Genomic DNA, 13,408 nt, shown 5'->3' on the forward strand with positions numbered 1-13,408 from the left:
TTACGTATGTGACATATATGTTGAACGCAGTTCCACAAATGATGCTAGATATGAAGTGTAATCCTTCAAAGTTATTACGTGACATATGTGTTTATAGCAACATACTATAAATAAATTACTGTTAGAGCAAAGGAGATGTTTGTCACCTCCAACGTCCACCTGAAAAGCTTCTAATTGCAGACTGAAATCGAATCGTTTAGAGCGAAGCTCCGGAACTCAGAGATATTTGGCGTCACCGACAGATCGCAGTTCGATACGCTTCCTGAGAACGAGGAGCGTTCTGCCGACTGCACTGCGCACATCAGGCGTCAGTTCCCTAACATTAGAAGCACCAGAAGTCGTATACGTTGCTCGTTGAACATAGGCGATGTTGTGTACTTTCGTAAACCTTTAAACGCAGTTTCTCCAGCGCAGGAGAGAGAAACTTTATGGGGTTCCTCCTGAAAACACAGGCGAAGCAAGAACCAGAGTCCGGCTGACGAAAATGTGCAAAGCAGACAAAATAAACTCTGTTGTATGCAGTTAAGTAAAAGTTTCACCTATAAACGTAAATCACAAGATTTAATGTACGCCGAGGAGTATAGCACGTAGCAAACACATGCAGTATTCTACCTTGGATTAATATGTGCGGAAAACTGCGGGTCTAGTGTAGCAGGGGATACAACCCGTCGGCTTTGAACAATGTCAAGCCGACGGGTTGTATCCCCTGCTTCACTAGACCCAAAACTGCTGCAACGCTGCATAATGTTGAGGTGAAAGTCTTGACGAACCGTTGCTTTTATTTGTGGTAAGTTGGAAAGATATAATAAATACAACCTACGACGCAGCCAGCAAAACAGTGTTATATCTGTTTATAGTGCAGTATGTAATTTATTTGTTTACTTGCGGGTAGTGTATGGTTACTTTAGACGAGGAATTGCAACAAGACCTGAAAACCGTAACAGACACGCAAATGTAATGCCAATAGTGTAAAAGATTTTTTAAGTGTAAATATTAGGTTCAACGCGTATAAAATGTTGTTCTACACGATCGTTAATGAAAATGGTAAACTGAGGAATGAAGGTTAACTACGGGAAGATGTTAAGTTTTTTAATTTAAAGTTACATTATTTTCGAACAGTTCAGAAGGAGTTATGTCACTGATGAGAAAGTGTCATTGTGTATTGCCATTATCAGTAATTTTAATTTAAACATAATAGTAATGGACAGGAAATTTTAATACCTTTAATGACATCAGATCAGCAAACACTAATTTTAAAAAGACACAACTTAATTAGGTCTGGTCTTCTTGGGCTACGAAACCAGTGATTGGTGTTACACATGGTGAGGAAATAATACATTTGTTGGAAACCTAATATTCTTACATGCCTGTCTGTAGTGATTCGAATTTTAATTGGAAAGAGCACATTTTAAAGCTGCTAAAACAACATAGTTCAGCCACATGTGTAGTTAGAATAATGGCAAATCTAGGCGAGACACAAATTTAAATTCAATAGTGGCGCATGGAAAAGTGTTCTTGGGTAACTCATCTTTAAGAAAGGAAATCTTTGTTGAAAAACGAGCTTTAACAGTAATATGTGATGCTCACATACCTTGTAGACATTCTTTTCAGGATTCGGTATTGTGACTACTACTACCACACAGTACATTTATTCCCTTGGGAAGTTTGTTATAAATAATCATCACAGTTGAAAGTGAATGGTGATCCACATCATTATAGTACCAGAAAGAAAAATTACTTTCGTTGGTCCACATTAATGTTGTTTTCAGCAGAAAAACGGGTGCACAGTGATACAGCAAAATGTTCTCATCAGTTACCATGTGATAATTCCTGATTTGAAAGCAGAATGACTCATACTACATCACTGATAGTGCAAGGAGGTCCATGGAACGTGTAAGTATAACTAACTATAGTTCACCACGATTATTTGACCCCAGACCATTTTGAAACCAAGTGAGCTGATAGATAAGTGGAACTTAAATCAATACTGGAACAACCAATTTTCGTCCTCGTAAACCACAAATGGCACGCAAGATCTGTGCTGAATGAAATATGTTTGTGATTTATGCCCTGAGGAAAACAGGGAGCACAGGAAACTGACTTGTAAATCTTGAGTAACTTACACGTAATAGCCATACTATGGTTGCTGCTGAACCGCAGTTGCCTGAAATACTATTGTAACAGTTCTTCAGTGGTGGTTTTATTGATAGGAACAACATTATTTTGCCCCATCAGCCTGGTGACTGTAAATTTACTACTATAATACATTTAAGTATTCCTATTAAGTAAGTCAGCTGAATTACCTTGTAAGTTGGTGAGGGAGAATGCTAGCTTCAATAAATAATGAAATAACAATTAGTTTTTGTTACACCACATTCTTTAAGTAGGAAAAGAAGTAGAGAGTTCTCCTACCCTTGCAGACATTTCTAAACCCATATAGGTAGTTGTGGCAAGTACTGAGTGTGAATTTTTAATAAATATAAAATACTTGCAAGATTTAAAATGAAAAACATGGTGCATATGCAGTAGATAATTGATGAATGAATACTTCATATCAGTACTACTAACTATTGTGTGAAATTGTTCTACAATACATAACTGAGTGGAAATATACAAACTATATCTACATTATTAATATCTGTCAGGATAAGTACTTTTCTTTACATTTTAATATTTTCCCATAAAATATTATGCCTCCCCTGACATGAATTTTTAATCACTTTAGTTATCCATAGCTTAACTTCTCTTTTTTCTAATGGTATTTGTGGATAACTGGTTGCATTAGTGTACAATGTACTGAATTTCACTTCAACATCTTGTTCCACATATACCTCGTACCATACTGCCTCTTTTAACTTAATCATAAGAAGTTGTACCCCACCTCACTTCTTTGTACGAATATGCCTCAAACCTGTAAGGTACTGCATAGTTTATATCCATTAATTGAACATCATTATCAGATTGTCCATTAACAATTAGTTACATGTCAATTGTTTCAGCCTCAGTTGTTGTTGTTGTGGTCTTCAGTCCTGAGACTGGTTTGATGCAGCTCTCCATGCTACTCTATCCTGTGCAAGCTTCTTCATCTCCCAGTACCTACTGCAACCTACATCCTTCTGAATCTGCTTAGTGTATTGATCTCTTGATCTCCCTCTACGATTTTTACCCTCCACGCTGCCCTCCAATGCTAAATTTGTGATCCCTTGATGCCTCAGAACATGTCCTACCAACCGATCCCTTCTTCTAGTCAAGTTGTGCCACAAACTTCTCTTCTCCCCAATCCTATTCAATACCTCCTCATTAGTTACGTGATCTACCCACCTTATCTTCAGCATTCTTCTGTAGCACCACATTTCGAAAGCTTCTATTCTCTTCTTGTCCAAACTGGTTATCGTCCATGTTTCACTTCAATACATGGCTACACTCCATACAAATACTTTCAGAAACGACTTCCTGACACTTAAATCTATACTCGATGTTAACAAATTTCTCTTCTTCAGAAACAATTTCCTTGCCATTGCGTCTACATTTTATATCCTCTCTACTTCGACCATCATCAGTTATTTTACTCCCTAAATAGCAAAACTCCTTTACTACTTTAAGTGTCTCATTTCCTAATCTAATCCCCTCAGCATCACCCAATTTAATTTGACTACATTCCATTATCCTCGTTTTGCTTATGTTGATGTTCATCTTATATCCTCCTTTCAAGACACTGTCCATTTCGTTCAACTGCTCTTCCGAGTCCTTTGCTGTCTCTGACAGAATTACAATGTCATCAGCAAACCTCAAAGTTTTTACTTCTTCTCCATGAATTTTAATACCTACTCCGAATTTTTCTTTTGTTTCCTTTACTGCTTGCTCAATATACAGATTGAATAACATCGGGGAGAGGCTACAACCCTGTCTCACTTCTTTCCCAACCACTGCTTCCCTTTCATGCCCCTCGACTCTTATAACTGCCATCTGGTTTCTGTACAAATTGTAAATAGCCTTTCGCTCCCTGTATTTTACCCCTGCCACCTTCAAAATTTGAAAGAGAGTATTCCAGTTAATGTTGTCAAAAGCTTTCTCTAAGTCTACAAATGCTAGAAACGTAGGTTTGCCTTTTCTTAATCTCTCTTCTAAGATAAGTCGTAAGGTTAGTATTGCCTCACGTGTTCCAACATTTCTACGGAATCCAAACTGATCCTCCCCGAGGTCTGCTTCTACCAGTTTTTCCATTCGTCTATAAAGAATTCGCGTTAGTATTTTGCAGCTGTGACTTATTAAACTGATAGTTCTGTAATTTTCACATCTATCAACACCTACTTTCTTTGGGATTGGAATTATTATAGTCTTCTTGAAGTCTGTGGGTATTTTGCCTGTCTCATACATCTTGCTCACCAGATGGTAGAGTTTTGTCATGACTGGCTCTCCCAAGGCCATCAGTAGTTCTAATGGAATGTTGTCTACTCCCGGGGCCTTGTTTCGACTCAGGTCTTTCAGTGCTCTGTCAAACTCTTCACGCAGTATCTTATCTCCCATTTCATCTTCATCTACATCCTCTTCCATTTCCATAATATTGTCCTCAAGTACATCGCCCTTGTATAAACCCTCTATATACTCCTTCCACCTTTTCTGCCTTCCTTTCTTTGCTTAGAACTGGGTTGCTATCTGAGCTCTTGATATTCATACAAATGCTTCTCTTCTCTTCAAAGGTCTCTTTAATTTTCCTGTAGGCTGTATCTATCTTACCCCTAGTGAGACAAGCCTCTACATCCTTACATTTGTACTCTAGCCATCCCTGCTTAGCCATTTTGCACTTCCTGTCAATCTCATTTTTGAGGCGTTTGTATTCCTTTTTGTGTGATTCATTTACTGCATTTTTATATTTTCTCCTTTCATCAATTAAATTCAATATTTCTTCTGTTACCCAAGGATTTCTATTAGCCCTCGTCTTTTTACCTACTTGATCCTCTGCTGCCTTCCCTCAGTACTGGCTATAAAAAATTTTATCAAGTAGGGTCCTACTATATAAGTTGAAAAATTAGCTACTGAAAACAAATGGTGACACCCAAACAGTGAGCTCACTTAATTTTCTCTGCCACATTATTTTAAGTAATCTGCATTTAAATGTCAATAAACTACTGTTTCCTCTTGTCTAACGTTGCTCAGCTATGCGTCTAGTCTTCTCCTAAATAGCTGAAAGTATTCAAATGGAACACAAAGGCAAAAATGTTGAACTAAGCAGATTTTGTGTCAATCGCAACATTGAATCAAGTGCTTCTGAATTGTTAATGCAGAATATTACAGTTTTAATTTTAACGGTCTACAGTTCCCTTGACCGTTAAAATTAAAACTGTAATATTCTGCATTAACAACTCAGAAGCACTTGCTTCAATGTTGCGATCGACACAAAATCTGCTTAGTTCAACATTTTTGCCTTTGTGTTCCATTTTTACATATTTTGCAACTCTTCCTTATCCAGTTTAACTCTACATGAAAATATTACTCGTTTATAACCACTTCCATTATTTAACTTCTCCATCCCAGTCGGTACATGGTGTTCAGAGAGGAGCAGAAAATCTAAACATTCAGAAATTCTGCATCTTGTAGACATAGAAGAAACTCCCCTACCTAATTTTTTAGACACCCAGTCTTCTGATGAAACAAGCTAATTTTAGTTTTCTCAGAAGTGTTCCGTAAGTTTTGGTCATTTTCATCTTTAATTTGATTCAAGACACTCTCTCTCTGTAATCCCACTCCATCCTCAGTATGTTCCTTGTTACACCACCTGCAAGATGCTCAGATAATCTGCGCTTCTCCCTCGTGTCCAGGTGCAGGCACTAACTAGCGTATTACTATCTCCCAATTGGAGCACCAGGCATGGCTTGGATGTAAGTTTTCATTTCAGTCAAAAGCAATTGCCCTCAGGACTTTGCCTACACAGCTGATAACTGTATTAACTCGGTGCAGTTTGTGGTGCAGCAAAACCCTCACAAACCCACCATAAATATGTGCTGTTGCTGCTCTTGTTTCATCCAGATAAGGTTTAATATTCTACACTATGTTGATACAACTGTTGAAGTTAAACAAGCCTGTGGCTCATTGTGGATGGTTTTTCTCCATGTTCAGTGTGTTTGTTCATGACTTATTACCAAATTTTGTTATTGGAAGGAATGTTAAACATTTGTTGCAATTTACAGGCAGAAAACATGACTATACAGTTGGCAGTACCAAGGGGCTCAATTGGACTCTTGGCTGATGGTGAAAAAAGGAAAGTAAGAGAGGTACAGATACTTTGTTGTAATTCCAATGGGGTATCATATTGTATCTCAAGTGACCCCTCAGTCATCCATTGCACAACTCAAACAGATGATAAAAGAACATTGTTTTATGTAGTTTACACCACACTGAAAATATATTAACCATGTATTCATAATGCTAAAATGGTAAGATAAGTTCGAGTAGTAATGCAGGTCGTAATCAAACAATTTTATTTCCAATGAAACAGTTTAGTTTTGTATGATAATCTGAAATATGTTCAGTATAATTCACAAGAAATCACATTCACGAAAGTCCTATATGCTACAGAAGTAATGGTTTTAATAGAGGGAAACATTCCACGTAGGACAAATATATCTAAAAACAAAGATGATGTGACTTACCAAATGAAAGTGCTGGCAGGTCGACAGACACACAAACAAACACAAACATGCACACAAAATTCAAGCTTTCGCAACAAACTGTTGCCTCATTAGGAAAGAGGGAAGGAGAGGGAAAGACGAAAGGATGTGGGTTTTAAGGGAGAGGGTAAGGAGTCATTCCAATCCCGGGAGCGGAAAGACTTACCTTAGGGGGAAAAAAGGACGGGTATACATTCTCGCGGGCGCGCGCGCGCCCACACACACACACACACACACACACACACACACACACACACACACACACACACACACACACACACAAGCAGACATACTTAAAGACCAAATATGTCTGCTTGTGTCTGTATATGTGTGGATGGATATGTGTGTGTGTGCGCGAGTGTATACCCGTCCTTTTTTCCGCTCCCGGGATTGGAATGACTCCTTACCCTCTCCCTTAAAACCCACATCCTTTCGTCTTTCCCTCTCCTTCCCTCTTTCCTGATGAGGCAACAGTTTGTTGTGAAAGCTTGAATTTTGTGTGCATGTTTGTGTTTGTTTGTGTGTCTGTCGACCTGCCAGCACTTTCATTTGTTTTTAGAAGTAATGGTTTGTTTGAAATGATCAAGTATTTTAAATTATTTTGTTGGTTCTTGAATATTTTTTACTTTTTCAGGATATGGTTTTTCAGCTTGATTCCCTTACAGTTTCCCCATTACTAGACAGTTTAGTTGTATGGGGAACTAATCTTCTAACTTTGTTTGGCCTTGTGTCGTGATGGGGACTCTCCAGGTTCCTGTACAGTCTGTTGTGTGACCACTGTCCTAGATATGTTAAATGTTGCATGATTAAAGTTAGCTTCTTACTTCTGTAGAGAAAACATGGACAAAGGATGAGTTGTCAGTTTGTCAGAAACTGTTTTGATTTCAAGAATATTGATATTAATAAATTTTGATCAGAGCAGCACTTAGAAGCTTGTGCAACATAAGTAGTGTTTTATCATAAGTCCTTTATAATAGAGGTATGTACAGATCACCTTCAGGAAATTTTAACCTTTTCATAAAAAACATGGAAGCTCAGTTGCCCCTTCTCACAGTAAAAAAAACAAGGAAATAGTGGTTGCTGGTGATAATAATGTGGGTTTATTGAAAAGCTCTTATCGGTGAACAATTATGGCACTCAGTAACACTTTCATTCAATTTAGTTCCCACTGTGGACTTTGCCACTAGGATATGTAAATGCTGTGAGATTGCTATTGATAATATCTTTGTATGCAAATCTAGGGAAAAAAGGCTTATCACAAAACCAATAGTAAATGGGCTATCTGATCACGACATACAGCATCTTGTGTTACATTTTGAAACTTCTCAGGACAAAAAAAATCTGTTAAGTCTGAGTACAGGAGGGTAATACATAAGCCAAAAATTGAGATATTGCTAAAACATGAGCTGGATATATGTTTACAACACTTCTGACTCAAATGGAAAATACAAAGCATTCACTAATAAAGGTCCCTCCACTTTTGAAAATTGTTTTTCTCTAAAGGTAACTCAAATCACTTAGAAGTCAAACAATAAACCAAGGATTTCACAAGGAATAAAGATATTGAGGGACAAAAAGGAGACTGTATCTACTATGTAGGAACAGCTCTGATGTTACCACTGTACTGTATTACAAAGAATACGGCAAAATATTGAAGCAAGTAATCCAGAAATCGAAGCAGCTTTATTATGAGAAAAGGATAATTACATCGAGCAACAAACAAAAAACTGTGTGGGATATAGTGAAAACAGACAGGTGGGGCCAAAAAGGAAGGGGAACAGATAGCTTTGAAAATAAATGAGACTTCGGTAACAAGTGCATGTAGTATTGCAAGCATCTTAAACAAGTACTTCATTTCTGTTACTGACAGCTTGGGGTTATCAGGTTTGGTGGGCAGTGCAATTGAGTATCCAAGACCAGTCTTTAAAAATAACTTCAGTAAAATAGAAATGGCACTCAGGTCTCCCAGAGAAGTAGCATCCATCATAAAATCCTTCAAATGTAAGTATTCTAGTGGGTATGATAATATATCAACAAAGTTAATCAAAGAGTGCTCGTGCGAGTTGAGTTCTATCTTAAGTTGTTTCTGTAATCAATCTCTTATCAGTGAAACATTTCCAGACTGGCTAAAATATTCTGAAGTTAAGCCTGTTTACAAGAAGGGGATCAACAGATACCATCAAACTATCAACCTATGTCACTTTTGCCAGCTTTCTCAAAAATATATGAAAAGGTTATGTTCAAGCATATCGTTAAGTATCTGACTGCAAATAATATATTGCCAAAGTCACCATTTGGGTTTCTTAAATGTTCTGATGTAGAGAAAGCTATTAGAGACTACTGCCATTTTCTGTGACCTGTCAAAAGCGTTTCGCTGTGTGAACCCCACCATTCTCTTAAGGAAATGAGAATATTATGGTGTCACTGGCAGTGCTGTGAAATTGTTTGTGCTTATCTGACAGGAAACAAAGTTGGGAAGAACATACCACATAATTGCTTAAGTGTCTAAATAAGTCTGTGTGTACAGTGAGAATGTTGTCAGATGTAGGAGACATAAATATAAAAAATCTTGGATACTTTCATTCTGGCATGTCATACAGGATCATATTTTGAGGTAACCCATCAAGCCCAGCAAAAGTTTTTAGCGTGCAAAATCATGTAATAAGAATCATTTGTGGTGTAAATTCCAGAACATTATGTAGAAACCTGCTCAAGAACCTTTGTATTCTAACCACTGCTTTTCAGTATATTTATTGCTTAATGAAATTTGTTGCTGGTAATATATCTCTATTTCCAACCAGTAGCTCAGTACATAGTATCAATACTAGTAATAAGAACTATCCACATAAAACAACTTCCTGGCAGATTAAAACCATGTGCCAGACTGAGACTCGAACTCTGGACCTTTGCCTTTGGCGGGCAAGTGCTCTACCATCTGCGCTACCCAAGCACGACTCATGCCCCATTCTCGCAGCTTTACTTCTGCCAGTACCTCGTCTCATCTCCTACCTTCCAACCTTTGCAGAAGCTCTCGGTCCGGCACATAGTTTTAATCTGCCAGGAAGTTTCATATCAGCGCACACTCCGCTGCAGAGTGAAAATCTCATTCTGGAAATATCCACATAAAAAACTATAATCATTTACCTTGGTCCAAAAAGGGGCCCAACATTCAGGAACAAAAATTTTCCATAAATTGCCAGCAACCATTAAAAACTTGGTTTCAGATAAAGCATGGTTTAAAGAGAGTTTGAAAGACCTTCTGGTAAGCAATTCCTTCTCCTCTATAGATGAATATCTTACCAGAGACTGTTAGGCCAGCTTAAGTAAAAATGTCGGATAGAATTCAGTTTTGACAGCAATTGGTCACAACAGTAGAGATTAGGTGTTTTGTGTATGATAAATTTATTATTAGTGCGTAATAATGTTTCATTCTGACAGCATATTAATTCTGTAAATATTAGCTGTTCCAGTTTAGTGTATTGTAGTCACCTACTTCAGCAATCACCTGACAAATGAACATGGTAGTAAGTATTCTAGTCAAATATTTTATGTTTTTCATGTTCTTCTTCCTGACATGTTCCACTCCCATGATAATCATGAAGTTTTTGTGTCTATGGAACAAAAAGTGAATCTAATCTATTGATGTTTTGCTTAATAAAATGGTGTAGTAGAAATGTGTATTGATGACAGACAGAGAGAGTAGTTTTCATGTTTTCCTTTGTTCTTTGTACAGGTTTTTTTTGCATTTTAAAAGTTTTCACTGATTCAGTACTATAACCCCTAAAAATAATTCCATAGCATATTACAAAATGGAAAAGAGCATAATATACATGGTTTGTATGCTGGGATGTAGGTCACCTCCCACGATTGAGCATGAAACAGTTTATTTAGCTTGTAACTAATCACGTTGATGTCGTTTTTCCGTATATGTGTGTCAGTGATGTGGATCCCTAAGAATTTGGTGTGGTGAATTCAAGAATTCCACATTACTGTCACTTAGTATTGCTATTGGAGCCTGGATAGTTCTGTTGTAAATGGTGTGGAAGCTTAGGCATACTGAGGAACAGTCCATTTGATTCAAGCCATGAGTCTAGTTGGGTTGTATTTCTGTCTACTGCTGACTGGATGGATTCATCTGTATTTGAGGTAAGGACATCAGTATAGTCAGCAAATGGAAATGCCTTACTAGTGGGTATGGGGGGGGGGGGGGGGCAGGTCATGCACATCAAGTAGAAGTAATGAGGGACTAAAAGCTGATGCTCATGGCACATCATGTTTAATGACTCGTCTCAAAGTGGACCACATCTGGGAGTCCTGATAGATTTTATTTATGTGGACGTATTGTGCTCAGTCTGCAATAAAACTGCTGAGACAGCCACGGGCAGTGCCCCTTACCCATGCAAATCCAAATTTTGTAAGAGTATGTTGTGGTCTACTGTATGAAGGGCCACTGTGAGGTCAAGAAAGACACCTATAGCTGGGAATTTTTCATCAAAAAGATGTAGTGGTATCAAGAAATTCACTTTTTGTATCAGTAGCTATTTTATTTTCTTGGAAACCATAATCAGCAGAAGAAAGAATTGCTGCTTCAAAAAAAGTATAGGCATAGATGTGGTAAGTGCTTGAAAATTTTACACAGCTGTGGCCAGAAAGTAGATGTTCACGTACTGATGGACACTGTAACATTATGTGATTGCCTTATCATTTTAAATCATTCATTAATCGAGCAGTCGCTCGGCAACAGCTACAGTTAGCAAATAATGTTGCGAAAATGTAAAAGGTGAACGACCTGTGACGTAACTTGTTTATTGTCGAAGCGCCGTCAGAGATGCTGTGAGTTATTGACTTTGAAAACCGCGGCGTGAAAAACGGACAGAAGAAGAACATTTTTACACATTTTGTTTAGATGTACGAGATATTCTCGATGAACAGTTACTCATTCTTTTGTTGTCTCCTGTAACTTGTGTCGGACGCGCATGTCTTGCTGCCGTATTATTATTGTCAAAATTAATATTGTTCTAGTGTAAAGTAAATGTGTAATACTAAAAGTGCCTAGCAGTAGATTTATTGTGCGACGTGTATGTGAAAACGTCAAAGGAATTGTTTTCATTAAGAGAAGTGCCAGTCAAAACGGCATCCATGTCAATTTCTTCATTGCAGTGTAAGTTCGTCTATTAATTGCCATAAATTCAGAGTTAAATGGAACTGGTGTATGGACTATTCATTTACTATAGAATCTATGTCTCACTTATTCATGAAATTATTTAATTTTCTATATGTTTCTGCCAAATAGAGAGTTCACAGTCACGAATTCTTTCGTCGAGTTCGGACGGAGGTTGCATGCGGCGAAATATTTTCTCCGCGCCATGATCTATTGGTAAATGCATGATAAACTACGGTCCCTTAGGAAATTCATGTTGAGCTATCCAAAATAATTATATTTTGAATAGGCATTTACTCTCCTCTGCAATGCAACTTCCGACTGATCAGACGATCCAACGAGAAACAGCCGCACACGGTCGGCGATCGCAAATATGTTTCCACCGCTGATTATAGCTATATGTTACAGCACAAAAGTAACATATTGTTATAATTAGAGACTACGAACGGGGACATTTATAACTGTATGTTTATGTATACACTTTACGTAAACATATCGTTATAACACGTCCGGTAGCAAACACTAAAAAGTGGTTCTGCAAGGCATGATTAAAACACTGCTCACAGGTGAGGATGCATAGGATGACAGGCACTATAAAAAAAATTGGGTACCGATGTGGAGTGATAAGGTGCAATACAGGGCATTGACATGGTATGAAAAACCCATATGTTGCAGTTACAACAGCATAATTATTAAGGAACGTACCACTCGTGCCCTCCAGAGAGACTGCCAGAGGTGTAAGGAAAGGAGTATAAATAAGGGAGCCCAGAGGCTCAAAGCAAGCAGTCACATCACCAAACTTTGTGTCCGGAACCAGAGAGAATAACAATTGTTGCAGGCCAACCGCAACCACCATCTGCTGATGAATTTCAGCAACTGGTCCACTGAATGAACCATCAGCTCTGCTATAGAGATGTGCCACAGTCGTGGTGAGGCAAGTCCCAAACTTCGTGCTGCATAGGTGTGGGCAGCAGGGGGCAGCCATCCTTTGCTTTCCGGGTGGTATCATCTGACAGACTGCAAGCTACTGTCTGCACGGGCGGAGCTGGGATGCGATATCGTGGCCTCCCTGATTTGAGGCTGTCCTGTCACTGATTGAGCTGTCCTGAGTGGGCGACTGGAGCTGCTGAGGCTTTACTACAGTGACAGCTGCTGGCTGCTATACTTCGGTGCTGTACTTGGTGAACACAAGGAATGCTTGAGGGAATACCCAGCCATGCTCCAGATGCCTGGGGATCTACATCTACATTTATACTCCGCAAGTCACCCAACGGTGTGTGGTGGAGAGCACTTTACGTGCCACTGTCATTACCTCCCTTTCCTGTTCCAGTCGCGTATGGTTCACGGGAAGAACGACTGTCTGAAAGCCTCCGTGCCCGCTCTAATCTTTCTAATTTTACTTTCGTGATCTCCACTGGAGGTATAAGTAGGGGGAAGCAATATATTTGATACCTCATCCAGAAACGCACCCTCTCGAAACCTTGCGAGCAAGCTACACCGTGATGCAGAGCGCCTCTCTTGCAGAGTCTGCCACTTGAGTTTATTAAACATCTCCGTAACGCTATCACGGTTACCAAAT

The 13,408-nt window shown here is 38.6% G+C and overlaps 1 long non-coding RNA gene across 1 annotated transcript; it reads left to right on the forward strand.

Annotated features, from left to right (window-relative positions):
• Nucleotides 1–305: 305 nt before the first annotated feature.
• LOC126213473 (uncharacterized) lies at nt 306–7,613 on the forward strand. Its single transcript, XR_007541191.1, has 3 exons — nt 306–521; nt 6,189–6,272; nt 7,303–7,613. It is a non-coding gene; the product is annotated as an uncharacterized LOC126213473 (long non-coding RNA).
• Nucleotides 7,614–13,408: the final 5,795 nt, after the last annotated feature.

Source organism: Schistocerca nitens, chromosome 11 (assembly GCF_023898315.1).
Source record: "Schistocerca nitens isolate TAMUIC-IGC-003100 chromosome 11, iqSchNite1.1, whole genome shotgun sequence".
NCBI classification, from domain to species: domain Eukaryota; kingdom Metazoa; phylum Arthropoda; class Insecta; order Orthoptera; family Acrididae; genus Schistocerca; species Schistocerca nitens.